This window comes from Rhinolophus sinicus, chromosome 12 (assembly GCF_057876585.1).
Source record: "Rhinolophus sinicus isolate RSI-liver-muscle chromosome 12, RSI-T2T, whole genome shotgun sequence".
In the NCBI taxonomy this organism is placed as follows: Eukaryota; Metazoa; Chordata; class Mammalia; order Chiroptera; family Rhinolophidae; genus Rhinolophus; species Rhinolophus sinicus.
The window spans coordinates 42,508,108-42,530,129 of NC_142512.1; the positions used below are offsets into that span (position 1 = coordinate 42,508,108).

At 46.1% G+C, this 22,022-nt stretch overlaps 1 protein-coding gene and 1 pseudogene across 2 annotated transcripts in view; one reads left to right on the top strand and one right to left on the bottom strand.

The window, feature by feature from the left end:
- The window catches only part of MAP3K14 (mitogen-activated protein kinase kinase kinase 14), a 40,272-nt gene extending 21,125 nt beyond the window's left edge, over positions 1 to 19,147 (bottom strand). The window contains exon 1 of the mRNA XM_019752318.3: positions 18,921 to 19,147. The gene's annotated coding sequence lies outside the window, so the exon portion shown is untranslated. The remainder of the gene's footprint in view (positions 1 to 18,920) is intronic.
- Positions 19,148 to 19,240: 93 nt separating this feature from the next.
- LOC109458498 (translation machinery-associated protein 7 pseudogene) overlaps positions 19,241 to 22,022 on the top strand; it is a 49,167-nt pseudogene continuing 46,385 nt past the window's right edge. Inside the window, exons 1-2 of the transcript XR_012492267.2 lie at positions 19,241 to 19,539; positions 21,309 to 21,397. The product of XR_012492267.2 is annotated as a translation machinery-associated protein 7 pseudogene (transcript). The remainder of the gene's footprint in view (positions 19,540 to 21,308; positions 21,398 to 22,022) is intronic.

The following is a 22,022-nucleotide window of genomic DNA, read 5'->3' on the forward strand; positions in this document are numbered from 1 at the left end:
ACTAAATGGGAGCTAGTTATGTCTCTGCCTTTGAAGGCAGGTCAAAATCCTGATCCATTACTCAGTCTGGACTCTCTCCCCAGCTCCACTTAGGCCTCAAATGCACTCAGTCCTCTGCTCTCCATCAGGGCTGGGGACGTGAGCAGGAGCAATAGCCAAATCTGCTCAGCTCATTCACAAGGCCATGAAAACAAAAGCAAAAGGGAAAAGGGTGGAATTCATTCAGTATTCTTTTAGGGCCCGATGCCTGTACACTGTCTCTTCTCTTTGCTGTGGTACCTCGATGAGCCCCTGGGGAAGTGTGGGGGGAGGAATGACTGACTGGGCTGGTACCAGACCAACTCTTGGGCAGATCTGGATAACACGCTTGCTATAGACAAGGCCCCTGGACCCCGAGACTTAAACTTGGCTCCCTCACCACGTAGTCCAGGTCTCCTGTGCAAGGTGAGGACGCGTTCTTAATATGGGTTCAAGGGTGGCTTCAGGATGGTCTATGAGATGCAGAAACTATATGCAGTTTGAATCTCGCCAGGGAAGAGGTCCGTAGCTTCCATCACATTCTCCAAGAGACTGACATTCCCCAGAAGGTTGCTGTAATCCCCCAGATCAAGGCCAGGGCTAAATGCCTGATTCCGGCTCCACTCTCCCACCCAAGGAAGAGCTTGCTAATGCAGAGCTTTCTAACCTGACTGCAAGTTAGAATAACCAGATGAGTTCTTAAAATGCACTTACCCTAGACCTATGGACTCAGTCACTGGGCATTAGGCCCAGAATCTGTACTTTTGACAAGCTTTCTGTACAATTCTGACGGCAAGGGGCCAGGGACTGCCATTCGACCCCCTCTTTGACCCCCTCTCTATCCTGTAAGGCTGTGCTGCCAATATGGCGGCCACTAGCCACATGTATTTATTTTACATTTAAATCAATTAGATTAAATAAAATTTAACAATCGGTTCCTCAGTTACAGTAGCTACTATGTTGGACAGTGCAGCTAGAAAACATTTCCATCACTGCAGAAAGTTCTATTGTGCAGTTCTGGTCTAAGGCTGTGACAACGTTTTCTCGACAGCAAAATTTCTGTTCCTAGGATTCTGGGACAGGAATGGGGTTCAGGTTAAATGAATTTTTTATTCACTGAAGGGTACAAAAATAATGGTTTAAACTTTGATCTAATGTGATGATAACCTTCTAAAATGTGTCATATTTCACTTCCCTATTTTAGAAAGCACAGTAAAAACAACAGAGTAGGAACCAGGAGATAGGGGTTTGAGCCTTGGCAACTTTTTTAAAAAAAAGCAATGGGACCATTTTTGTCAAATGTAATCATACCTCAACCCCCAATATATAAAAGAAGCATGCAACAGATATGCAACTCACATTAGAAACAGCTGCTCTGCTAAAGAACCATAAGGGCCAGGGCCACAGCTTCCCTCCACCCACCAAGGACCTCTGCAGAATCCTAGGAAAAGAGTCTGCAAGGAAAAGAGTCTGCAAACCAGTGGCCTAGGAAATCTTTTGAGGTCCTTTTTAGTTCCCCAAATGCCACCGATTTGTCAGGGTTATTTGAGGACCGGATGACACCAATTCAGAACAGTCATTGTCAATATTTACTGAGCACCTACCATTGTTAATCTCATTTTCAGACGTGAAGGCTGAGGCTGAGGGAAGCGCAGAAGAAGCCTGCCCACACAGTCACACAGTTACACATTGCAGAGGTGGGGCTGACCCCACACTGCTGCCTCCCGAGCCTGCATGCTAAAGTAAACCTTGAGCAGGCGGCTGAGTTTCTTCTCTCAGCATCTTTAGAGTTGTTCTGAGGACTGAATGAGGAAGAGTACATGAAATGCCAATCGGTTCGCCTGGCCAATAGAAGATGCTAAATGGAAGTTCACTTCCTGACCCTTCACCAGGCTCACAAATGCTATCGTCGAGAAAATGGGACGTCTCTGTTTCAGCACCATATAGTCAAGATGTCGAGCCTTATCTAAGCCATTCAGCACACTGAGCCTTGGTTGTCTGTAAATAAAGGAGATAAAAAAATCTCCATCTTACAGGGTCATCTTGAAAATGTCCACTGAGGGGCCAGGGCAGACCAGGGCAAATCCCTCTCATGACTATTTCATCTGGAAGTAAAAATCTGTCCTTCTCTGAATGCCCAGAGGGGACAAATAGCAGAAGTAGAATGACTCAACTTCCGTAATAAAGTATTAGTTGAAAACCAATCTTATTCTGATGCTTCCTCTTTTAAGCCCCAGCTTGCTTGGCCACTAGGCCACACTGGGCCAGCCTCTGCCTATCAAGAATGAGGGGCTGTGCAGGAAGGGGAACCAAGGGCCAGAGCCGGGCCTGGCAGAACAGCCATCTGGCCAGGCGGACCCAGAGATCCCCGTGTACACTCAGCCCTGGCTGCCCTCCCCAAACCCCCACCCAGCGTCTGTTCCAGCCAGACTGCTCCTTTCGCTGGCCTGAGCAGGGCAGCAATGAACGGGCCTCCAATGCTTTTCCTTTGCTCGCCCTGTTGCTCCCATAGAGAATGCCTTCTTCCTTTGTTAGTATCTGTCCAGATCTCACCTTTACAACCTATCTTCTCAATGAAGCCTTTTATGACAGGCTCCTGCATCCATTCAACAAGTGTTCAGTGAGTCTCCTACGGGCCAGGCAATGTAATAACCACTACCTGTCACCAAACCTCTTCTGTGTGCGGGGCATGTGTTAGGTGCGTTATCCACATTACTGATGAACCTCCCAGCAACCCTGTAAGGTTGGCAATATTATTCCCATTTTATCGATGAAGAAACTAAGGCTCCAAGAAGTAAGTTATCTGCAGAAACAAATGATTTATACAATTTATACAACTAGAGCATCTAACATAGGTTAGGGCTAAAGCTAGGACACTCCTGACCCATTCCCTGGGACCCAAGGATCCTCATTTTCTTTCTAGAATAAAAGTTTGTTGGCAGAGGTACCTGGAACAACCAGGAACTGAGCAGTATTACTACCCAGTGGATATTACTATCATTATTTTACCCACAGGATCTGCCCACTGTTGGTGATAATTTCCTAGCTTGTGGCGGCACAAGAAGTAAAAATGAGAGGTTGGGGGTGTCTCACCAGTAAGGGCTGAATCAGAAAAAAAATTGGTCAGATTTCCAGTTGACTTTCACTAGTACATGTTCCTGGGGTGTTAACGATGTTTAACTTGATTAGCTTTAATAAGTTATTTCATTTTCTTAAAACAATTAAGAAACTCACATACAATACACACATACATAAATAAGAGTTTCAGGAAAGATGGCGCTACCCTCACTGAAAGAACCACTAAAGGATGTGCGTTGGCAAGCAGAAAAGTAAACCAGAGAAGAAATGGGATGCAAGAAACAATGGTAGGCACAGGAATCAACATGATATGTTGCTTAATTTAATTAACAATGGAACGTAAAAAAATTCATTGAAACCATTTTAAAACATTAAGTTCTAGACAATATAATAAGGAAGAAGGGTTGTTCAACGGGTAAAGAGGGATAAGAGCTGTGTCTTTTCGTGGAATTTACATATGAAAATGTTTATACTTCTTTAGAAGAAATTATAGTTTTAAGTATATATGTTAATAGCTAAGCATAACTAACTATAAGAATAGAAATACAATTCAAAGTTTCCAAGCCGGAAGGGTAAAGAAGGAAAAATAGAAAATTTGATCACTCTAACAAAAGGTAAGGAAATGAAAAAAAAAGAAGCTAAGGACAATAAGTATAAAATGAAACACAAGTTAAGGTGGCAGGGATAAGTTGAAATAGTAATATATCATTCATCACAACATACATGAATCGATTAAACACACCTATTAAAACATAGACAACCGGATAGGATTTTAAAAGATCCAGCTAGATGTTGACTAAAAGACACTAAACAGAATTACACAGAAAGGTTGAACATAAAGGATGGAAAAGAGATATGCCAGAGCAATGAAAAAAAATAACATTAATATCAGACAAAATACTTAAGACAAAAAAGATATAACAATCCTTTATATGCACACCCACTAAAGAGCCTCAAAATCCAGAGACTGGTGGCAGGTTGAGGCTTTATGGATGAATAAGGTCTTGGCTTCAGAATGTCCTATCACACTGCAGAGAACTGCAGACTGAGCATGCAGTGGGCCTGCTGGGTGCTGGGCCCTGTGCTGAGCCCTGGGGGTACCCTGAGGAAGAAGGTATGGTCCCTTGAGGAGCTTACAGTCTACTGGAGGAAACAGACAAATAGTCAGAAAATTACAATACAACACAGTAACGCAACAACAGACACAGACACACAGCGGAGGCAATGGGAACACACGGGGGACCCCTAACCCAGCCTGGTGGGTGTCAGGAAAGGCTTCCTAAAGCAGGTGATACCTGGGCTGAGTCTTGAGGGGTGAGCAAAAATTTTCCAAGAAAAAGCAGAGGGTATTCCAGGTAGAAGGGATGGCCGAAGTTAAGGCACAGAAGTGAGTCTATGTAGGAATCACAAACAGCTCGTAGTTGCTGGTGGGCAACACGCAAGTCAGGAAGTCACGGAGAAGAGGCTGCAGGTGGAGTTCGGGTACCAGATTGTGGAAATAGGCTTGGTTCTGATACACTCCCAGGGGTTAAATTCTCAGAAGAGCGAGAGGGGTATAATTCAGGGACAGAGTTCCAGATGGAAGAACCTATGAGGTATGGGCAGATGGTGGGTGCTGGGCATTAAATGAAAACCCTGCCATTGGAACAGAACCTCCCCCCACCTCCCTGGCCTGGGATGACAATATCACAAGTTACAGGCCTCTGGGAGGCTTAATTCTTTCCTTAGGCAGAGAGACCGAGTGGGCACTGGGACCCAGAAACAGACATCCAAGGAAGGAGGAAGGTGCACTCTGATGACACTCAGCTGGAGGAATCTCAAAACCTGCCTCACTCACCAGCTTCAGGCCTACTTCCCAGGAGAGCAATTTCTGCTTAGGCATTTCCCATTAAGGAGGATGTGAAATGTGAATGTACATTAATCATTAAAATCTTACAGATCAATTACAAAAAAGAAACCTGTCATGCCCACAAAAACTCAGTCTCACTGCCAAATCCATAGGTGAAACTTCTGGGTAAATGAAATGTATGGAATAAAATTTATGACTGTCCTCCAACTCCTACCACATGCCTGTCAGTCTTGGCTATAGCCCCACACACGCAGGAACTCTGCTGTCAACAGGCCCCTTTAAATGTGTGAGGCAACCACCTCCCATCTATTCTGTTAGCATAGGTCTTACCCACTTCTAGCTTCTCCTCAACCCCCTCCCATCCCACGCTGATGCTGAGCTAATCTTAAAACGTCACATCCTTAAGATCATCTCAAGCTCAAAGACATCTGTCGGCTCTGCACTGCTTATGGGCCCAGTCCCAACTCTGCGGTCCATGATCTGTCTGACCACTGTTTCCTTAAGCCCAGGGTTTGGCTCTGGCCAGTCTGATCTCTCCACACGCACACTGCTAGCTGCAGGCCCCTGTGTGTGCCACGTTCCTGCGTGGGCTGCTGTGCACATCCTGCTTGTCCCTCACAGGCGAAGTTCAGACCTTCCTCCTCCAGGAAGTCCTCCCAACAGCTCCACTGCACGGCCTCCTTTTCTGACCCCCTACTGGACCAGGTCTCCTCCCTCTCCTCACCCTCACCCTGGCCCTTAATCCCACCCTCACTCCCTACCCTCATCAGATGAAATAATGTAGATGAAAGAACTCTGGAGAACCCAGACATGAAAGAACCCAGAGAACACAGCCATTTCTGTGGGCACAACTCAGATCTGCAATCTAGGCATGGAGAAAATGGAAAAATGGAAAAAGATGCACAAAGATGTTCAGTGTATTTTTGTAACAGAAAATTGGAAAAAATGTCTAATTATAGGGGAGGAGAATTATTAAATAAATCCTGGTACCTCCATTAAAAATGTTTACAAATAATTTTTAACTATTTGGAGAAATGTTCATGGGATACATTGTTAACAGAAAAAGGATATAGAATTATATCTAAAGTGTGATGCCACCTATCATGTGTCTGTATATTATATCAACATTTATAAAAATGCAGACACCTAGCACAGACATGCAGCAATGCTCTTTGTGTGATGTTTAATATTCTTTATACTTTTGTAATTTTTCCACATTTTTTTCAGTGCGCATGATTACTTTTTTCAGTGTTCATTTTTTAACAGATAATGTTTCCAAGTGGTAAAAGAAAATACAGAAAGGATACACAATGGAAAGTGTAAGTCCTTCCCCCCTTCCCCCATTCCTCTGAGGGGATCCCCATTACCGGTTTCTTCTCTATCACTCCAGAGATGCTCTCTGTGGAGTATTAATTTTACAGTGAAAACAAGCTATAACTACAAAAGGGGTCTCTTGGTATGGGACGAGAATTTAGGAGGCATCTGGACCACCTTTGTGAGTGGGGCTTCCCCACCCCGTACACACACCAGTCACACAGGAAGCTTCACCAGATCTCTGTGGCTGGTCAGTGAGTTTGGGCAGCAGGGCCACTAAAACAGAAAGCTGGAGATAGGTAAGCTCGTCCTTCCTGGTTTTGGTTTTCATTTCACTCCCTTTCTTGCTCTCCCCCGGGGACTGTGGGTTTTATCAAAGAAGGTGCTCAAAGATGGCTCTGTCAGATGCCCTCAACTCTGACGGCCACGGCTTCCGTGCTGTTATTTGTAACCATTCAATGACAAGTATATATAGTGATTGCAGGCCTGGGCTAGTGCTCGGTGTAAGAAATACTCGTGGCACCACAAAGAGTGGGAAACAACAGAACTGGATCTGAGAAAAAACCACGAGCTCCTCCTTTGCTGCTTATGTCAAAGGGTGGGATCTGAGGGCTGTTTCCAACCAGGGAAACCTGAGAGAGGCAAGTTTTTCTGGCTAGTCTCTACCTCCCACAGCTTCTACCTCCCTTATATAATATCTGACGCTACTTAAAAAAAAAATCTTTATTTTGTTTTCAAATGCAAAGGTAATACTTGTTCATTGTAAAAATCTAAATAATACAAAAGTGTATATACCGTGTCTCCCCGAAAATAAGACCTAGCTGGACAATCAGCTCGACTGAGTCTTTGGGAGCAAAAATTAATATAAGACCCGGTCTTATTTTACTATAAGTGCAGGTATAATATAATATAATATAATATAATATAATATAATATAATACTGGGTCATATTAATTTTTGCTCCAAAAGACCCATTACAGCTGATTATCCAGCTAGGTCTTATTTTCGGGGAAACAGGGTAGAAGAAAAATCCCTGTACCATTCCCTCCTCCCTAAAACATAAGACACAATTAAATTTGGTATAAATCCTTCTAGATCCATTACTACATATATACATACAGTTTGGGATTATTTTTAAAATAAACACAGGATTATACACACATAATTTTCTGTAAGTTGCTTCTTTCACATAATAATGTATATGAATACTGCTTCATTGCAGTGTGTGTAGATCTAGCTCCTTGTTTTTAACGATGGTACAGATTCACCATCATTTCTCCACCTATTCTTCCATGATTGGACTTTCAAATTGTTTCCAATCTTTCACTCTTATAAGTAATATTGCAAAAAAAAGAAACACACACATACACACAAAACAAAACAAAAGAAAACCACCAAAAACCAAACCCTTTATTCACTTTTTTTGTGTGCACTTGACTAGTAATTCTAGGTGGTAAACTCCTGGAATTGGAATTTCTGGGTGACCCTTTTCTCGGTGGGTTCTCTCTTCTCTCCTACTTCTAGGTGTCAGGGAAGTAGGACAGCATCGATCAGTCAAGGACAGGTGGTTCTCAAACATTATATTGGTTATTTGCTAGAAAGATGCTATCCTTGCCCTTAAGGAGCATATAATCTAGATGGGGAAAATGGGTGGATGGATAAATAAATGAGAAAGGAATCACAAAATGATCCTGGGCTCAGAAGGGCCCTAGACGTCATTTACTCCAACATATCACTTAATAATCCTGAGGGATGGCCATCAGCTACATAACACGATGAGCTTGGATTCAAAAGATCTAGTTCGAATCTTAGTCTCCCAACACTGGTGTGTGACCATGTGCAGGTCACTTAATCTGATTCTCAGATGTCTCATCTGTTAAACAGGCATCCTGAAACCTACATAAAAGGACTTTACAGGATAAATAAATGCAAGAAACAATGTGTATATGCCCAATACACTGCCTGGCACACAGTAGGTGCTCTATAAACATTAGCAGAATCTCCAGTGAGATGGAAGCTGTTACAAGAGGAGCAGTGCTTTCCATAACTGGAAGTGCCAGTCCTTTGAAAGTCCTTGCTTATGCAGAGCTGAAACCCACCTCCCACAGCTTCTAGCCAGTAGCCTCAGTGTCAGAAGGAAGGTCTGGAACAAACACTATCAAAGGAGGAGGGGAGAAACCCAAGAGCAGAGAGGCAGAAGCGGTCAGGAAGAAAAGGACAACCCATGAAGGAGAATGTTCTTTGACCAGCACTTGCTCACGCCATCTACCTTCTCTCTCTGGGGGCAGTGTCTCAGCTCTGAACGAACTGGTGAATGACACGCCAGTGCATGATGAGCAAGGACCCAGAATTCTTTGGCAGCCAGAGCTGAAATTAGTTGTCCTGTGGACATCTTTGGGTGTTTTCAACAATCTGCTGGTGTGTGTATACACATGCGCTGGTTGTCAGTAATAATAAACACGATAATGACAGCTATTAGCGGTTGCTGTGAATTAGGTAATACATGCATTATTTCTCAAATCCTCACAATAACTCTGTGGGCAATGCACTAATATGATTCCCTTTAGACAGAGGAAAAAACTGAGGCTCAGTAGGTCAAGTAATCTGTCCAAGGCCAGGAAGTAGCAGAAGCAGGATTTGTACACAGTCTCCTTTATGTCAAAGCCCATGCTCTTAGCCATGACACTGTATCCATTTTCAAATGATCTCAGTTTTAAAAATTAGGACCCATATACAGAAGTTGCCACGAGCCAAAGGTTTATTAGTGAGAAACTCAGGGACTGACCCAGGAGGAGGCATCTCCATTGGGAAGAATAAACACACCCAGCCCCTGTACTGGAAAAAGCAACTTTAAAATGGCAACGGAGAGCAAAGATTCCAAGCTGGACATGTGGCAGGACCGTGTTCCTTAGTCCCACCCATGCCCAGCAGAGCTGAGCGTCCCCCCTCCCCCCCGCCCCAGGGACCAATTCTAGGACAAACTTCAAATTTGCCATTCATTTTATAAAGGCTGGTTCCAGGCCTCTTCGGCCTATTTTACTGTGTGTTTTTTTGTTTGTTTTGTTTTGTTTTAAATAGCAAAGCCTTGAGCATCAGTTACTATCTTCATAAATAGGATCAGTATTTTGTTGCCCTTATACTCTGATTTGGGCATCGTATAAGCTTTAAAAGAAAAGTGTTACAATGGCATTCTCAATTCAACTTTCAAATCCTTTGCACGCAGACAGCCAGTAGCATATAGAACAGATGCCACCAGGGGATCGTTAATCCAGAGACAATTATGGAATTGGTATCCAGGAGAACAGGGTGGGCAAAGCAGTATTGAGGGAAAAACCCCAACCACATGCGTACTCCATTTTATACAATAAAGCAGCAAGGAATTTTAATGTATGTTATGTAAAAAAAAGTTCAAGTGTCACTGAAATCTGGAGGTTGGGGTATTCTGTGTAACTGAATATTCTGGTTAAGTGGGGGCTGCAGTGTATCTTGGTCAATAATGACCAATTTCCAAAGATTACAGTGCCATAAACTGCCCTAAACAGGGCATAAAAGCAGGCGAAACACAACCAGCTTTCTTTGATGAGTCCAAATGCACTTCTGGATCTTGCCAGCCTGAGGTCATCATTACAAGCAACACTTGCTCTCCTTATTTCAACTTTTGGATGGAATTCTGAGCAAGCAGCATTTCCTCAGGCTATGGTCAACACGCTGAACTACAACCACTCCCTTCCTCTCTCTGTTTGTAACTGGTTTTCCCAGGTGTGGGACTGGCTTCAAGCAGGGTCTACCTGTATTCAGAGGAGATGGAGAAAGACAGGCTCAGCCTTCCTATAAGGGAGGAGGCTGTAAATAGTCTCTGGTGACTGGTTCTGAAATTGAGGAACTAGTTTGAGGAACTTCAGAATAAACAAGAAATGCAAACACCTCGGCTTTCCACAGAAGACTTCCAATGTGTGGGGCAAATGGAAGGAAGCACACGGTCCAGCTCTGCCCTTTGGCAGTGGAACCCTGACTGGGGCTTCGTTTCAGATATTACACACCCTTTGACAGACTGCCCTGAGTGACCAGCCCGAGGACACGAGCAGCAGGCGTGTCCCTTTACAGTACAGGGTCACATTCTTCTCCTCCTCCAAGCAGGGAGAAAGGGCTTGGGACCTATGGTGTGACGGAATATTCATATTCGCAGAGGATGTCACACCAATTCCTTGGTAAAGGAGGCGGAACCATGAAACAGCCTGTGGTTCTCTCATCCTCTCTCGGGCCAGCAGGGCCCAGAAAAAGGAGTGTGGATTCTAGTGTCGTACTTTCACTCAACGGCCAATACTCAGTCAGCGGCTACCACTTCCCAGGTGCTGTGCTGGTCAGAACAGACGCAGTGGTGACTAAGACAGCTTCCCAGGTGCTGTGCTGGTCAGAACAGACGCAGTGGTGACTAAGACAGACAAGGTCCTTGCCCTCAAGAGCTTTCACCATCGTAGCCCTGGAAAGGCCTTCCTAGAATGCCGAACTCGGTTGTTAAGAAGCATTGTCAGGGGTCAGGCCACTGGATCAGCCATGTACAGTCTGTCTCAGAGCGGCACCGGAGCCCTGGGATTTGCCAGTGTGCTGACTGCCCTCTCTATTCCAGCCCGGAAGGATAGGGTAAGACGGCCATGTCTCTATTAATTGGCTACTCATTGTCTGCTTCTGTGCTGAACTATGCTGAAGCACATTTCTACTCACAGTGCCTACACCTCTGCAAATGACTCCTTTCCCCCGGGGTGCTGAAGTTTCCAGATTGTTCTCAAGCTCCTATTCCAAACTGACAAGCGGTACAAGGCCCCGAGACGAAAGAAAGGCTGAGGGGGTTCCTGCCCAGACACCTGCAGAATGGGGGGGGGGTGGTGTGACAGCTCTCCCTCTCCGAGGAACTCTGTGTGTAATAGTTAATGCTGGGTCAAGTTGGGCCGTGGTGCCTTCCTCACTCCTCTCCAGCTCCCACAATCATGGTTCACGAGTCAGCACCTGTAATGTGTCTGCTTCCATGTCTATCTTTTCCCCTGCCATGGTGAGCTTCTTGAGGTCGGCACCTCATTTCCTAATTTTTATATTCCAGCACCTAGCAGAGACTGCCACACTGATACGCTTGACAAGTATTCACTGAATGAAAGAATTACTGACACATTCCTGAGGAATAAATGAGCGCCGCGGGCTCTGAGAGCCTTGCTGGCCTGGCATGTGAGTGTCCGGACTGTGTAAGAGGGCATGAAGCCAGCTCCCTGCACAAGGCGTCACAGCACGGTGCACTGACTGAAACCCAGCAAAGGTGTCACGCAAGCTGGCTTGAGCCACGCTGTTGTCTCCGTTCCTAAATGCTGACCTAGACAGCCAGTTATTTCCAATTCCTTGAGAAATGACCCTTCTGAACTGGATGATATCCATCTGGGCTCAGATTTTCATAGACTTGCTAGAAGGGAGGTAGTACACAAATTTCTGCCTTTGATGTTTATCTCTGTAAATCTATTTCTGCCTCTCAAAGTTCAGCGTCTGCCAGTTTGGACTGCCGAGCATGGTCCTCAGGAGTCTGGTTCATCCAACCAACTTCCTGGGCTAAAGGAGTCCATTTCTAACCTTAATTGGCAATAACATCCTCATTTGGGTCTGGCTAAGCTGCCCTTTCCTCCCAAGCCTCTCAGCTGTCCCTGGTATTGACCAGTAGACTGGTTCTGGCCCAGCAAAAAGGAAATGTCAATGTCAGCACGTGGGCAGTGGATCTTGGATACAGTAGCTTTTTGCACTTGCAGGGGACGCCGTCCAGATATGACATCTTGCTTTGTCCACAAGGAAGAGCCTCTTCACTGAGAGGAGCTGGATGGATCCAGCTGGGATGACGTTGACTGCTCTGGCTCTTCTAGCCACTGGCACGCCACCGGCAACAAGTCTCTTCTTTACAGGACAAAGATACAGAAGAGCTTCTTGGTGCCTACTTGGTTTGTACCCTTACAATCAATCATTCATGATAACTGAACGCCCACTTTAGGTAAGATACTGCTTGCCAGGGAGTAAAGTGCCCTATAGGTGTAGGCAACCTTTGAGACTTCCGGGTAACCCTGCCCAGAATTGTATTTTATCAACCATGACCTTCTTTTTGTTACATGAACTTCATGCTACAAGAGTGTGCCAGATAAATAGCTTTCTGTTTACCTTTTCTTAGACTCAGAGCAGCTGCTGCTCTGGCTCCACCCTTCCCAGGTCTGCCAGAGCTTGTAGAAAGGCTGAGGGTGATGGGGTCGCAGGGGGTGGGAACAAAGGAGGAGCTGGTTAAAAAATACAGTTCCTGCTCCAGGAGTAGTTCCTTTGTTCAGTGGCAGCACAGCACCCTGAAAAGAGCTTGGACTTTAGTCAGTTTCTGTCACTAACTAGCTGTGTGGCTTTGGGCAACTCACCCAGCTTCCTTGGGTCACTATTTTCTTTTGTAAAACAAAGGAGTACACAAACAGTAAGGATCATTTGTAGTCTGTAATCTAATAGCTCTTTCTTGACAGAGTGGTGAAGCCTCAGGTCACTTAGCCATGCTTGCCCAAAGTGACTCCTGGTAAGTGCAGACAGATGGTGTGTGTGGAGGGGCCGGGGACACCTAGGGAGGAGACTGCGACCCCTTGCAGGTAATACTAGTTCTCTCCCTGAGGCTTCCATAAAGTCAAGCCCACCTTGTGGGTGACTGGACATTGATTACAGATGTCCTTGACCATCAGCCATCAAGCTCAACACCAACTGCAGAGTTTGAACAAACTCTTTGCCTTGACGAACACGCAGTCATGGCTTTAGTGGTAAGAGGGCCAGCAGAAGCCATAGCAACCAGAAACTGGGTGGAAGGGATGGCTCAGGAGTTCCCTCTGCTGTTTCTTTCTCAGTCCAAACAGTGGCTCTAGAAGCAGAGACAAGTGGCAGGTTTTGAATTCCAAAGTTTCCAGAAATCCAGGGTTTAATGTAGTCCTTTCCAATCACTAGAGCTCATCAGAGCCTCCAACTCAGGTGACAAAAAGGAAACAGGTAGAAAAGCGTTCCCTGAAAGGTATTTCACACCAAGGTATGGATTGTATCTCTCTGCTCTTTGCCAAGGGGTTTCCCAGCTCCTCGGCGCCAAAGGTCCCCTCCTGCTTCTTTGCGGACTGTCACTGGAAGCAGGCCATTTTCCACCCTCACGGTGGCTCGACTCAGGAGTGTAGTGGCACTGCCGATCTGGGCCCTGTGCCCTGTCCACATGACCCCCCCCACCAGGGCATCCATCCCTCTGTCAGTCAGAAAGCCTCGGGAGCTTCCGTTTGTTTCCGTATCCCTGCCTCCAAAGCTCTTGGGCCGAAATGAACATGAGCTTTGGCAGCGGGCTTCTCCACAAGGTCTGCTCAAGACTTCCTCTGCAACTGTGTTGGGGGAATAAATCGCCTGTCACCTACACCCCTGCATGGGTGACTCACCTTCCAGAGAAAGTGCTCTGCTCACCTAAGCAAAGCTGCCTGGAAAATGACGAAGGTGCCTATCAAATGAAGACTGTGGGGGCCAACCAGCTCCTGAGCTGGGTCCAGACACACTCTACCTCTCACCTCCAGCCTGAAATGAAGTGTGGAGCTGCCACTCCAGGCCTGGTGGTTTCATTTTCATCTGAACATGATGCTTGACATCCGGTGATCTATTTTTTCTAAAAACTAGGTTCACTTTAGAAATGACTCTTTGGCCATCGAGACAGCTTCCCCAAGAGAAAACAAAATGTTATTTAAAGGGAACATCGGCCTGGTGGGAGCCTATATTTTTGTTTTGTATTAAAAAGGGGAAAAAAAGAATTTAGAATGTAATGTGAAACCGTTTCTCCCCCTGGCCCCCTCAGTGATTTAAAGGGAACTCTGCAAATCTCTGACTACAGATCCAGCAGCCCCAGACATGGTACTGGTGATAAGCTGACAAAGGCATATTTATCAGAGGAAAGGATGGTGAGCTGGGGGAGCCACGTGGTGGTGGGAACCCTACCCCACAGAACCAAAATGTCCCTCCTAGTCCCTAAACAAAGAGGAACAAGTCCTTGTGGACTTACCTTCTACACAGTATTTTCCTTGTTCTCTCCTCCAGAGTGAAGCTTGGGACCCACTTCACCACATGGAGGACGCAAGAAAGGCTCAGCTCTGCTTCTGACTCAGAGTCCTGGCAGGGCCAAGGGTGCCCTCGGTTTAGGATTACCAACTGTCACTGGGCAGAGTCTGGGCCTTTTAAGGCTCATTTGGAGGGTGGTGAGGCCAGTATTTAGTGTAAGACAGGGCGAACCTGACAGCTAAAATGTCTTGACAGAAGAAACGTCCCCCTGGAGGTCCTACTGAGAAAACGACTCTGCCCTGTCAGGCGGTCTGAACTCCTGACATCATCTAACAGAAAACAGGTCGAGTCAATGTGGTAATTGGCAGCTACTACACTGTTCTTACTACTATTATTACTACCAACAACGTTTACAGCCAAACAACAACATTTACAGCTGTCATGTTCCGTGGCTTATTATGTGCCAGGCACTGAGCTAAGCCCTTTACAGATATCCTCTCATTTTCTACGCAAAACAACCCCATGAATTTTTTGATCCCACTTACAGATGAGGCACCGATGCTTAGAAAAGTGAAGTGATTTGCTGGAGGTCACACCGGCAGACAATGGCAGACTGGGACCTGACAACCTGAATCCCCACGTTTGACATGGAGACACCATGGACTTGCTCTACTACTCTGGGTAAATCACTTCACCATTCTGCCTTAATTTCTGCATCTGTAAAATGGGGATGAGCAGACCCATATAGAGAATGTGCTATTCATGTTTCAGCCTTTTATTACTGATTATTATGAATAACAGATATCAATAATTATTAATGACACTTATTAATATTAATACTTGTTAAGTTAGATGGATGGATGGATAGATAGATAGATAGATAGATAGATAGATAGATAGATAGATAGATAGATAGAAACATAGATAAAGCAGCTATGCTGGTTTCGAAATTGACTTTTTTTGGGGGGAAAAACAAGTTATTCTTTCATGAGTAACTTAGTAGAAAAAGCAGTGAACTAGATGTCAAGAAATGTGGGTTTAGGTTCTGGGCATGACACTGATTTCCTGAGTAATCTCATCCACTTTATTTCTCCTACAAGGCTTTAATTTCCTGATCTTTGTCTCTGTCTCTCTTTTTTTTTTCTTGTTTTTTTTTTTTTTTAATTTTATTTTATTAAATTTATTGGGGTGACAATTGTTAGTAAGATTACATAGATTTCAGGTGTACAATTCTGTATTACATCATCTATAAATCCCATTGTGTGTTCATCACCCAGAGTCAGTTCTCCTTCCATCACCACATATTCGATCCCCCTCTGTCTCTCTTTATATGCGTATTGTGAGAAAATACAAAAGAATAGTTACAAAGTACCATTACTCTCAATGCCATACAATTTCAAGGGATTTATATCAGGAGAACAAGAGATTAGAGGGTATAAAATAGCAAGAAAGGAAGAGAATCCTTTAAATTAGAATACAAAAAAGGGTGCACAGGCCACTGAGGAAAAATGACTTTTCTCTGCATTGTCACTCAGATAGTAAGACAAGCCCACAATGAAGGCTCCCATAGCCAACATACTTCAATGTCTCGCTGAGCTCAACTGCAATGTTCTGCTACATAATTTGCCCTACGTTTGGCCTTCCATTTCTAATCTACTGCTTTCGACATTTCAGTCAGCACCACCAAGTACACGCAAAGCCTTCACACGTGCATCACTTTGAATGCTCCCCCTCCTCCCCCTTGAAGATGCTCACCCCCATTCCTTTCCCTTCCTAGCGATCTCGATGTGCACAGCCGGAGGGGCCGACTGACCCTTAGAGTTCCCCAAATCCACTGACATGGAATTGTCCCCCTTCCCGCCAATTTCACATCAGTGCCGTCAAAAGTGCCCATAATGCTCAGATGTTTCCAGTTTAACTGAAATACTAAAATGGGGCAAACAGGAAGCATCAGACACAACTGCGGTAGTGACTTATTAATCATGAAAGCAGAATTTTAGTTGCATTTTAACCTTTTGCCAGGAAAAAAAAAAAACAGCAGCTTTGAGATGATGGCAGTCATTGGTATAAATATGCTGCCTGTAAGTATATCAAGCTGACCTCTACTTTTAATTTAGGACTGAATTTGATTTTAAGATGTCCTAACTATCCTCCCAGAAAGAACATCTGTCAGGTCAGCCAGCATGAATCTGTCAGCTCTTCATCACGTCAGGCAGATCTGCTAGGAAAGCTCATGTGCTATCCATTGAGACAGGAAAAAAAATAGGAAATTCAGAGTGACTTCACAGGCCACAGTGATAAGACACTCTTAAGAGGGTGCCAACAATGAAGAAAACAACCCTGGAGGAAGCTTTACCTCATTCACATCTCTATAGATCTCTCACCAGACCCTGGCCAGGATGAACTGTTATCATGCACCAAAAAAATCACAACAGTTCCCTGGAGTTGGACAACCAATCAGGGCAAGCCTGCTTCTCAACATTAAATGATATACAAACACTCCAAGCAGCTCACAAAGAAGTCAGTGTTCAACAGGAGAACCAAAATGAGGAAGCAAACCTCCATCTGTTGAGGCGAAACGGCCAACCAGACATTTTTGTTTAATAGATGAAGGCTCACTTGGCAAGGTCCCTTGTCTGTGGTACTGCTCCCACAAACTCTAACAGACAATACCAGGGGCAAAAAAAACCCTTCAGAACTGCTCCTTATAATCTGCAAACAGTCAGAAGATGATTAAAGCTTGGCAACTTATTGCTGTCTGATTTCACAAAAGTACTGGGACATATACCTGGGTACGGATTTCTCAAATGAAAATCAGACACTATTACTTTTATTTTGAGACTTTCTGAGAAGTTCACCACACCCTTCAAAATAAATGAGGATGTCCTAAAGGTGTCTCTGAGAAACTCAGAGGTCTGGCATCGCTGCACCAAAGGAACTGACTTTGACAACACTTAAAATAAAAAAAAACACCAAGAGTAAATCCAAACACATTGTAAGTAAGACAAGCACCTGTCCTCTCACGTTAAGAGGATAAATACTGCACCAAACACTACTCCTTCCTTCCTGTATCAAAGTCCCAGAATGTGGTCCTGGTCCAAGGAAAGAAGCCTGAGGAAGCTTCCAGTGGCCCAGGCTCAAGTTCACCCTGAGTCCTAGCTATGAGGCCTTAGGCAAGATCTATACCCCCTCCTCCCTCCCAGCCTCAGATGCCTAATCTATAAAACAGGACAATGCTATCTTATCACACAGACGTCTAAAGGAAAAAGGAGGTTACAGGTATGAAGATACTAAGATACTTAGTAAAAAACACATCACTAATGTTAAGATACTATCTCCCTCTAATGTTTCAGAACGACCATGTTTCTAGTCAAGGGGTTTTCAACATTTTTCCTGGAATAAACTTCAGACTGCTATTTTGTATCAAGCCCCACCTCTCATCATTTCATTTCACTTGCTTTTAGCATTCTTAATCGAGTCACTGGTGTTCACTGTCTCCAGTTAGCAAAAGTGATTTTGCCATTTACACCACTGATTTCTGTACCTTTTCTCCATTCATTCTCCCCTTTCTCTCATACTCATTTCCCAGTTCATTCTTTAGGACTGAGAGCAACACTTTAACTTTAACAAGGAAGGAAACACTTCTACTGAAGTTACCCAGCACCAAGGAGGTTCCTGGGCAGGTGGGACTCTCTGCACTGTACAAGTGGCTTCTTTCTGCCTGGTGCCCGGTGGCTGCAGGTTGCCAGGGGCCACTGTGGGCTTCCAAGATGAGAATATTACATCTGAGCCAACAGATAAAGCCCGGAGTGGACATAAGAATTACAGAGGAGGGTGGCCGGTTGGCTCAGTTGGTTAGAGCCGGATGCTCTTCACAACAAAGTTGCCGGTTGGATCCCCACATGGGCCACTATGAGCTGCGCCCTTCACAACTAGATTGAAACAACTACTTGACTTGGAGCTGATGGGTCCTAGAAAAACACACCTAAAATAAGTTTAAAAAAAAATTACAGAGGAGTCAGGGGAAGCAGGAGGATGGTGCGAGTGGCCAGCACTGCTCCTCTGAATACCACCGCAGGCTCTGCTCCTTCTCCCCGCCTCGGGGTGTGTGACCCAAGAACTTCCCAGGGAAGGCCTGAGGGTTTCACTGCCAGGGCAGGTGGGAGGACGCACGGACAGGGCGCACTTATGCATCAGACACCTTCTGCCCGGTGCCGAGGCGAGCCCCCATCCTAAGGAAACCCAGGGAACGCAACAGGAGGGGCAGGCCTGGCGGTGGGGGCAGCTGAGCGCAGGCGAGTGGGGTGTTGGGGAAAGGGAAGCAGGGCGCCCCCGCGCACGCTTCGGGCAAACGTGTCACCTGTGGGGGTGCGGGGCGAGCACGGAGTGCGACCGTGGCCCTGGCAGTGTGAGTGAGGGAGCGCCGGGGGCCGGCCGCCAGGGCCGAGGGCCCGCGCGCGAGTGGGTCCGACCAGCCGCGCCGCCGACCACCACTATTTCGGGGCTGCGGGCCAAATCGCAGACCGTCCCGGGTCTGAGGGGCTACCCATCCCTGGTGCTCCCTCCTCCGAGCCCCGGATCCCGCTCAGTCACCTACCGGCCAAGCGCCGATCTCCTCAACCAGCGACTGTCGCGCTCCCCTTGCCTACGATCTCCCGCCGCTGGTCGCCGACCGCTGAGCCTGGGGCCCACGGTCGCCCCGCCCCATGGTCGCCACGCCCCAGCTTCGGACCCCGCCCCCTTATCCTCTTCCCGGCTGCCCTGGGGCCACGCCTCCCCCGGCGGCTGCAAGTTTGCCTCGCTTCGCGCCTCCTAGCTTTGGCCGCACCTCGACCCTTGGCCCCGCCCACTCTTCCAATCTAACCAATGAGCCGGCGTGTCCCGCCCCTAGCAACGATTGGTTAGCGAGGCCTCGTTTCCAGAAATGGGCACTGTTTCCGGACAATGTTTATAATGAAGACACTGCTGGGCAGACAGATTGACAGAAGGCGGAGGCGGCTGGAGTTCTGTCTAACCACACATGCGCGCTCGGCTTCTGGCAGTTTTTTTTTTTTTTTTTACGGGTTGCGTTCTTCTGGAGGTTACGGGAAGGAAGAGTGAGTGTGCGCATGCGTGAGCACTTCCAGCCTCGGACTTCGGTTACCTTGGAGACAGCGAGGCGCTCGTCCCCCAGGCCAGGTTCTGTTTCCTCTTCACTGGAGGCCTTGGAGACTGAGGCAAGTGGGGCCAGGGACGATTGGAAATACTTTTATTGAGCACTTACTGTGTGCCCAGCGCTGTAGAGTCCCTGAGGACGAGTAAGACAGGTTTTAGTGCCTGCCTTCGAGAAGCTTGGGCAGCCAAGGGCCTACACAGGTCAGACCTGTGTGTTGAAACTGAGTCTGATGAGATCTCCACAGATGGAGAAGCAGTGGGTTTACAGGTCAGTTCCAGAAAGTGGTGCTTTCCCTATGCAAAAAAGAATCTGAAGTCTAAATATGCACCAAGGTGTCAACAGTGCTTCTTCCTAAATGGGGAAAGGTGGTGAGGGGAGGTATGGATATTTTTTCTAATTTTTGCTTATCTGTATCTCCCAGTGTTTCTGCCGCAAGCTTGTATTTTATTTGTAATAAAGGAAAAAAAATCCCAAACTGTGTAAGTTTGCAAAATGGAAGATATGTCCCTGCCTGGGCACCCCAACCCCCATCAATGGTCCACAGCAGGCAGGTGTGGTAACTGGCTCTAGTAGTGGGGGTAGGTAGGCCCCATCCAAGGCTGTCTTGGGAAGCAAGGATCACCTCACCACTGGAAGTGTTGGAGCAAAGGCCTGCTCAGGACCACTTTTCAGACAGTTCTTGGTAGTTCAAAGCCTGTTTCTAGAGCTCTGCAACCAACAGACATCTCCCTTGTTGGGGGATAGGGAAGACCATTCATTTAGGTAATGGTCAAAAACTCACAACCTAAGGGCCTCACCCACTTACTCAGGCCAAAGATGTATTTTATTTGGCTGGTCCAATGTTTTTTAAATTTGAATTTGAATGCCTTAGGACAGAGCCTGCAGTTCCTCACAGCCCCTGCCCCTATTGTCTTACACTCTACCATTTAACCTTAAATATCAACTGGCCCCTGAAGCATTCGAGCTTGTGACCCTGATAGAGTCCATGCTTTGGAGCTGGACAGTGTCCGGTACATCAACTGTCTCTGCCACTGACCAGCTTGCAAGATGGTGGGCAAGCAAGAAGCTGGTAGCCCCTAAAGCTCCTTCCAACCCCAGAGTTTTTCATTTCAGTGACTCAGGGAGAGGCGGAGTTTGGCCGGATGATGGGTACAGGTTGGTATCAGCAAGCCTGGATGCCGGGCTTGCCTCTCCCACCACCTGTTTGCCTCTGGGCACACCACTTCTCAGGAAAGACGTGGGCACAGGCCCAGAGTCTGCAGATGCTCCCTGGCTTGTCTTTGCCCTCTCTCTCTATAATCTTCTTTAGGACACCCAGAGCCCATATACTTTACCCAGCTTCCTTTAACACTTCTCTGAGTCCCTGCCTGCCCCCACCTGCCCTGTTGAGATTGTCTGCCTTTAAATCTATCCACTAACACTAATGTGTGTTAGTGGGAGAGAGTGAACGTGTTGACCCAAAGCTACAACTCCCAAGAAGGAATTTCACATCAGGCTGCCAGAGAGGAAGAAACCACTACACACTAGTGAGGAAAATATATGGGATAAGCAGGGTCTTGTGGTTTCGGCTCCTTCTCTCAGGCCTTTCCAAGCCCTACCATGTGTGGAGTGAGGTGAGAAACAGTGCAACAACACATATTACAAGTGAGCACCACGTGTGGAGTCTGTGAGTCGTGGAATGCTTGCACCTTCTGAAAGGAGAGCTTCAGGGCAAAATTACTTCTTCCCAGCCCAGCTAGTTAAGTCCCGACAACCTGGGAATGCTTCTAGCCCTGAGTCACTTGTGCAGCCTCAGCTCTGCTTTAAATAAAAATAAATCGACATTCACAGGGTGACTCACATCTGGAGCCGTGAGCCAGGTTCTCAACACTCAAGGATTCCACATCCCACCTCAACGGTTCAAGTCTGGAAATAGAAAGGTAAGACTGTGCTCTTCCAAAAAGAATTGCAGCTTCTGTTTTTTGAGAGCTTACAAAAAATAAGCCAGATATTTCTAAGTGTTTTGTGTGTATAACCTCACTGAATATTCACTCTAGCCCAGGGTTTCCTGGCACTATTGACATTTTGGAGGCTGTCCTATACATTGTAGGATATTTAAGAGCATTCCTGACCTGTGCTTGCTGGATGACAGGAACATCCGCCCCCAAACCCAGTTGTGACAACAAAATATATCTCCAGACATTGCCAACTATCCCCAAGGGAGAAAAATTGCCCCTAGTTGAGAACTCTTGCAGTCTAACCCCATAGAGTATGTACTATTATCATCCCCATTTCACAGATGAGCAAACTGAGGCTCAGAGAGAACTAACTTGCCAAAGGTCACTTTGCTATCATAGAAGACTTGGGATTCAAACCAGATGTGACCCTAGGGCCCCTGCTCTCCTGCATATAGGACTGTACAAAGGGACTTTGGGCTTCAAGGAGCCAATTGCCTCTCAGTTATGTAGAAGAATGATGAAGAGTGAGTGAATTTTGTACATCAGTAAAAGAATGCTATCCTTGGATCATTTTCCCGTTTCTGTTTGTTTTGGGAAGAAGAAAATT